At 42.7% G+C, this 5,873-nt stretch overlaps 1 protein-coding gene and 1 long non-coding RNA gene across 2 annotated transcripts in view; one reads left to right on the forward strand and one right to left on the reverse strand.

Annotated features, from left to right (window-relative positions):
• ADGRA1 (adhesion G protein-coupled receptor A1) overlaps positions 1-5,873 on the reverse strand; it is an 841,033-nt gene that overhangs the window by 582,999 nt on the left and 252,161 nt on the right. The window lies entirely within an intron of this gene.
• LOC109287525 overlaps positions 3,377-5,873 on the forward strand; it is a 19,893-nt gene continuing 17,396 nt past the window's right edge. The window contains exon 1 of the long non-coding RNA XR_002094885.1: positions 3,377-4,007. This is a non-coding gene — a long non-coding RNA (uncharacterized LOC109287525). The remainder of the gene's footprint in view (positions 4,008-5,873) is intronic.

Genomic DNA, 5,873 nt, shown 5'->3' on the forward strand with positions numbered 1-5,873 from the left:
GTCTGGAACCAGCTTCCAAGTGAGGTGGTGCAGGCTCCCACCCTGGGGGTTTTTAAGAGGAGGTTGGATGACCACCTTATTGGGGTCATTTGACCCCAGTGCTCTTCCTGCCATGGCAGGGGGTTGGACTAGATGATCTGCTCAGGTCCCTTCCGACCTTAGAAACTATGAAACTATGAACACCTGCACTCCTGGTTCAGGACCCTGAGCTACGATGGCACAGCAATCCCAGGCTGCCCCACAACCTCTGCCACTGCCTGGAGAGCTACCTGTGGCAGCCCTACCTGTCATCCCACCCCCCTGGATGCTGAGGAGGACATCACTGCTGGCATTGACACTTTCCTTGGTATATGAGGCCTGTGCCCATCTAGCTACAGGGACACAGACTGCTCAATAAAGTTTTGAACTGTGTTCTGCCTCTCTGTATGCTGTGTGGTGGGGGGAACCAGGGGCCAAGGGATTGTGGGCAAGCTGGGCAGGGAGTAGGGGCAGGAGCAGGGCTGGAGATTGGGACCTCTCCCAGTGCAGGACTTACCATGTGTGTCCAGGGTTGGGGAGGCTGGCAGCTTGCTGAGGGGCTCCCTGTCAGCAATGGCATCTGGCCGCACCTATTGTACATGGTCTGCAGTGAGTGGCAGACCAGCATCCAGACAGGGGCCTCTTCCCCTGGGAAGGAGCTGGTGCTGCTGGTGGGTGGTGGTGGCATGGCTGGCCACTCCTTGTCATTGGGTGTGGGGGTGGGCCATGGGTGAGGCAGTCACTGAGCAGGACTCCCCAAGCTGCTAGTGAATGCAGCAGCTGGGGAGGTAGGCAGAGCGGGGCACTGAAGGCCCAAGATACCCTCCTCCAGTAACACATCACTGGAGGCATTAGAGAAGGGTGTAGGAGAGGGAAAGACACCCCTGCTGGTGGCACACAGAGGGGTCTGGCCTGTCTTCCGGGGTGCCAAAATGTGGGTCAGCTCCCACATGAAGAGCATGGTCTTCTGGGCATGCCTGGAACAACAACTGAAGTTGGTCATGGCCACCCACTATACCCACGAGAGTTTGGCCTTCACAGAGCACTGCCATACCATCTGGGAGTGGCCTCACACACACATCCCATCTGAAATGGCCTCATGAATGTGGGCATTCAAGTACCCACACTGCATGAACTGCCTCTGGATGTCAGCCCCACCCCCCCGAATGCTACCTCCTCCTGGGTCCAGTTGGGGACTTGGGTGCTTGGGATGGGAATGGGCACTCAAGTGGAGCCAGGGCTCAATGGGATCAATATGCTGACCATGCTCCCTGCACTGGCTGTCTGGGTACCCATGCAGCTGTCCCTGTGATGCCGGCCCTGGACAGCTGCCAGCAGCACCCTGGAGAGGGGCATGGCCAGGGACAGGGAGCCATACAACCGAGGCACTTCACCACAGTGCCTTCAAAGAGACAGAGCTGGGGGTGAGCAGGAGCAGGTGTTGGCCCTGCTGCCATAGAGAGTAGGGCCAGCAGCACTGAGGGGAATCTCAGGGCTGGGTAAGGGACACAGAAGGCTGCAGCCCTTTTCAACACTCACCTGTGGCCAAGGAGCAAGTCCAGCTAGGGAACAGGACAGCCAGAGGCTGCCTGGATCCTTTCCAGGGAGGCACAAGGGGGCTGGTGGGCTCCTGGAAGCAGCACTGACTCCTTCAGGCTCCCTGTGCTTTGTGCCCCAAGGCACAACATGGCTGGAAGCTTGTATAGTCTGCAGCTAGAGACTGCCAGAAAGCAGCCCAGCCCTGGAGGAGGAGAGGCGGCTAGCCAGGAGCCCTGGGGCTGGGCTCTGGCCAGCCCCCTAGGGGCTGGGTAGACCCAGCACTAGAGTCCCTGCATTAATGCACATTAACGTGTCTACATCTGCATTAATGCACTTTAACTAATCACGCCTAAATTTTATACTTACTTTATGCAGGTATCAAACTTCGGTGGGATTAGCCTAAATTAGTCATTTTTAAGGTGCATTAAAGGTGTGCACATATGTTAATGAACATTAAATGCCCATGCATAGAGCAACAATTCTGGTACAGCTACACTTCCATTAGACCCAAGCACTGGAGTAGAAAGTTCTTCTCACCTCTACACAATTCTTACGAAATGTTACCAGTTCTGGTCCTGCCATTTCCAAATGTAGTAATGAGATACAGGGCAACACAAAGCCCAGAAGATAAACTAATCCTATTTTATTTAAGGATGATGCTGCAATAACTTGCAATTAGTCATAATTTAGAGACAAGTTAAGACATGTAAACAAGGAGTATCACAAATGGATAGCCAACACAAAGCAAAATACTGTTTCATACTCAAAGTAATGCAAAGCATTTTATGATGTAATTTAGTTTAATGCTGATAATACTGTGACTGTGGAAATCTCTTCTAATTGAACAATACTTCACATGGCCCATTCTGAATGCTTTTAATTGTAAGAGGTATATAATATTGGACAGGATATGTGGATTCTTTCCTTTTTTATCAAAAGTACAATGGGATATATCATTTCCATAAAGTTACCACCACAGTGTTGTCATACTTCCAGCATCTCCAACTGCAGCATTTCCCTGCATGCATTGTAGAGTTATCATTTAGTATTGCCTTAAATCTGGATAAATTAGTTGAACTTAACTCTCACATAGAGCTTAGCTGTTAGAGCTAGCACAGCTCTAAAAGTACCAATTTAAAAACACTAAGGTTTTAATGCATTAATTTTGAAGTGGACTTCTGTCAAGCTCTCTTTTGCTTCTTAGCATAAATAATCTAAATGTAATTGGGTAGCATACTGTCTGGTATGTTCCACATGCTCAAGGACATCCTAACTATTTTGCATGTGTAACAGGAACTACAGTTATAAACAAATATAAAACAACTGGCAAGATAACTATCTTATCAATACAGAAAAAAAAATTAGGGTATTGTGGGGAGAGGTGTCTGACTGATTTATACTCTGAAAAAATGTTTTTATTTATTTGAATTTGGATATTTAAGTATGAACTTTTTGTATGTCAATTACAGACCTAGACTAGGAGCAAATTCCAGTTCAGAACCTGTAAATGTAATAACAACCAATCAGAAACTGGAATACAGATGTCCTAAAATTAGTAGGGTAATGTTTGCTTTGTCGGATGGGAATTTGGGAGAAGGGGTTGTTTTGGGTTTTTAGACTAATAAAAGGGACAAACATCATGGCTGTAGCCAATCTATGTTTTTCCTCTATTATTTTTTTACCACAACAGATAGCAACAGACACGAAATACAAAGCCAGTAGACTATAGAAAGACTCTTAACAGGAAAAGCCATCCTACATTTTTGCTCAGCAGGTAAAAAACTCTGGTTTCAGCCCTAACTTGTAGTAGTCCATTTTTGCATCCTTCCTCTGTATCTATGGGTCTCCCACTGTTGTTAATATGAGAAAGCAATCTGCAAATTCAGGAAGAACAGGAAAACAATAGTTGAGTATAATATATAGCTTTGTGCTCATGAGACTTCCATTGGATAGGCATGCACAGACATTGTTAAAGTTATATGATTAATATAACCCAGTAAAAACAAATTTAAGTGCAGCTCTTTATTCTTTTAGAGAGTTTTCCTTTCATTCAACTGTTATATGTTGAGACTTCCAAGGCCATAACAAAATTCTATTATTATTATTATTATTATTATTATTAAAAAGTGTTAATTTCATTGTTAAATCCTTTTATCTATCCATCCAATAATCAGACTACTATGGTAGTATCACAGCTTTGCATCATGAATGGTCAAAATTACTCCAAGGACAATGAACTGGTAAACAGCAGCATACTCCAATACTGTAACATTTTGTAGTCTAGATCAGAGTCCCCAAACTTGACAGATTACACACCACCAATTTAAAATGATACAACCTTAAATTCCACCAGCACATTTTTCAGTTCATCCTTAAGTACCATCAGCAAATTCTTGTCATATAAAGTAAATATAAGAAATCTGTTAATGCAGGTCCTCTGTATACCACTGGTGGCACCCATAGGACAGATTGGGAACCGCTCATCTAGATAAAGACTTAGAAAGTTCTCTCTAGAATGAAATGAGACAATTTTTTTTGACAACCCATTTTTTCTACCAGAAAACGTTTAGCAGCAAAATACTGATTTTGAAAAAACTTTCATTGGAAAAGTGGAACTGGAAATGGACTTTTAGGTCCAAGATGGAACAGCCACTAGCCCAATGGTTAAGGACATTCACATGGGATGTAGGAGACATAGCAGGGAGCTCTTCTCTGGATTTTGTGGCTCACACATGGCCCTGTCCTCTCCTCCCAAGCTTGACCATAATTTTTACTGTGGTTGGTGTTAAACACCTAAATTTGAACCCTGCTATGCAGGGCCTCACAGAATGCTTACATTTATATTATGTAAAACAAATGACAGTAAAAAAAGTTTGGTTATCTGTAAAAAGTTTATAGATTGTCAAGAAAAATAAACCAATTTTTGGGTTGGCAACCCTGAACACAGGGCTGAACAGTCCGTCTCTGCCTCCATTGTTGATATTCCACTTTGTAGAAATAGCAACATACTCATTGGACCAGAGGGAGATTCAGGTAGAGTAAGGGCTTGAACCCAGCTTATCTACATCTTAGTAAGCTAGTAGCTATTCTAGTGCCTGACACTAACAAGAGACTCCCTTCAAGAAAAAAATATGAAAGATTTGAGCTTCTTTCTGAAGAGGGACAAAACAAAATTGAAAAATCACATCACTTTTCCAGGCAAGAGAATTCCCAACTTCTAGTCAGTTGTAATGCTAACAGCAAAGGAAAGGGACTTGGATCAAGAAATAACATGATGGGAGTGTTACAGAAAAGAAAGAAGGAAAGTAAAGAGAAGTTTCTCTAGGGCAGTACTCCATGTGTTAGGTCTAGAAAACATATCATAAGTAACAGAGCAATTTCAATTCTGAGGCAATTGTACTATTAAGGATTCCAGTGTCAATACAAACTGCTCAAACTTTCATCTGTGACCAAGTGCTAGAGTGTCTTCATAGAATTTACAGTCTACTCATGTCCCATTCATTATTAGTTTGATTCTTTTTTGGTTTTTTAATGTGATGGCAATATTTTTGTTATATTTAAACTTATGGCAATAATACCTATCTACATTTACAGTAAGTCTGTTCACCTGTGTGCCATTTTTAAAGTACCACGATGACTGATGTCACAGGTCAACAATAAATGCAGTCTCTCACTACGCAGAATAATCCTGCCACCGCTTTTTGACCCAATGTGTTAGACAAAGTTCAGGGTTCTACAGGCTGTTTCCATTAAAAGAAGAATCTGATCATAAAGTAAGTTTTCTCTGGTACTATCCTGCTTATTTACAAAGTATGTACAAAGTTCAAATTCTCTGATGACAGGAGGACTCAAACAGGGAAGAGTTTCTTTGCTGACAGCTCCAATTCCTATGACTGCTGTTTCTTATTATCTGACAAAAACCAATAACGAAACAGATTCAGAATAAAATGAGGACTACAGTTGTGCAAATAACTGATATTTCAGTTCACTGGATGTTCCTAGTGGGGAAAAGAACATGTATGTTTATGCCTTGTATTCATCCAAAACGTATTTTAAAAAATCCTTGTGTACAAAAGAGTCTAAAAAAAATTGTTGCCTTTGATTTCAGGCATTATTATATTTATATAACAACATGGAAGGACATTTCAACATGAAAAAATAGTTTTAGTTTAAAACCAACATTTAAAAAAATCAGAATGTTTTTGCATGCACAATGAGTGTACAGGGCACCAAGAGGACTAAAAATACTGAGCAAATGGATCCTTAAGGAGTCACAGAGAGAAGAGATCAATGACTCAGTGGTGACTAAGAAGAGT

The sequence above is a fragment of the Gavialis gangeticus genome, unplaced genomic scaffold, assembly GCF_001723915.1.
Source record: "Gavialis gangeticus isolate Ggan-Ray unplaced genomic scaffold, GavGan_comp1, whole genome shotgun sequence".
Taxonomy (NCBI): Eukaryota; Metazoa; Chordata; order Crocodylia; family Gavialidae; genus Gavialis; species Gavialis gangeticus.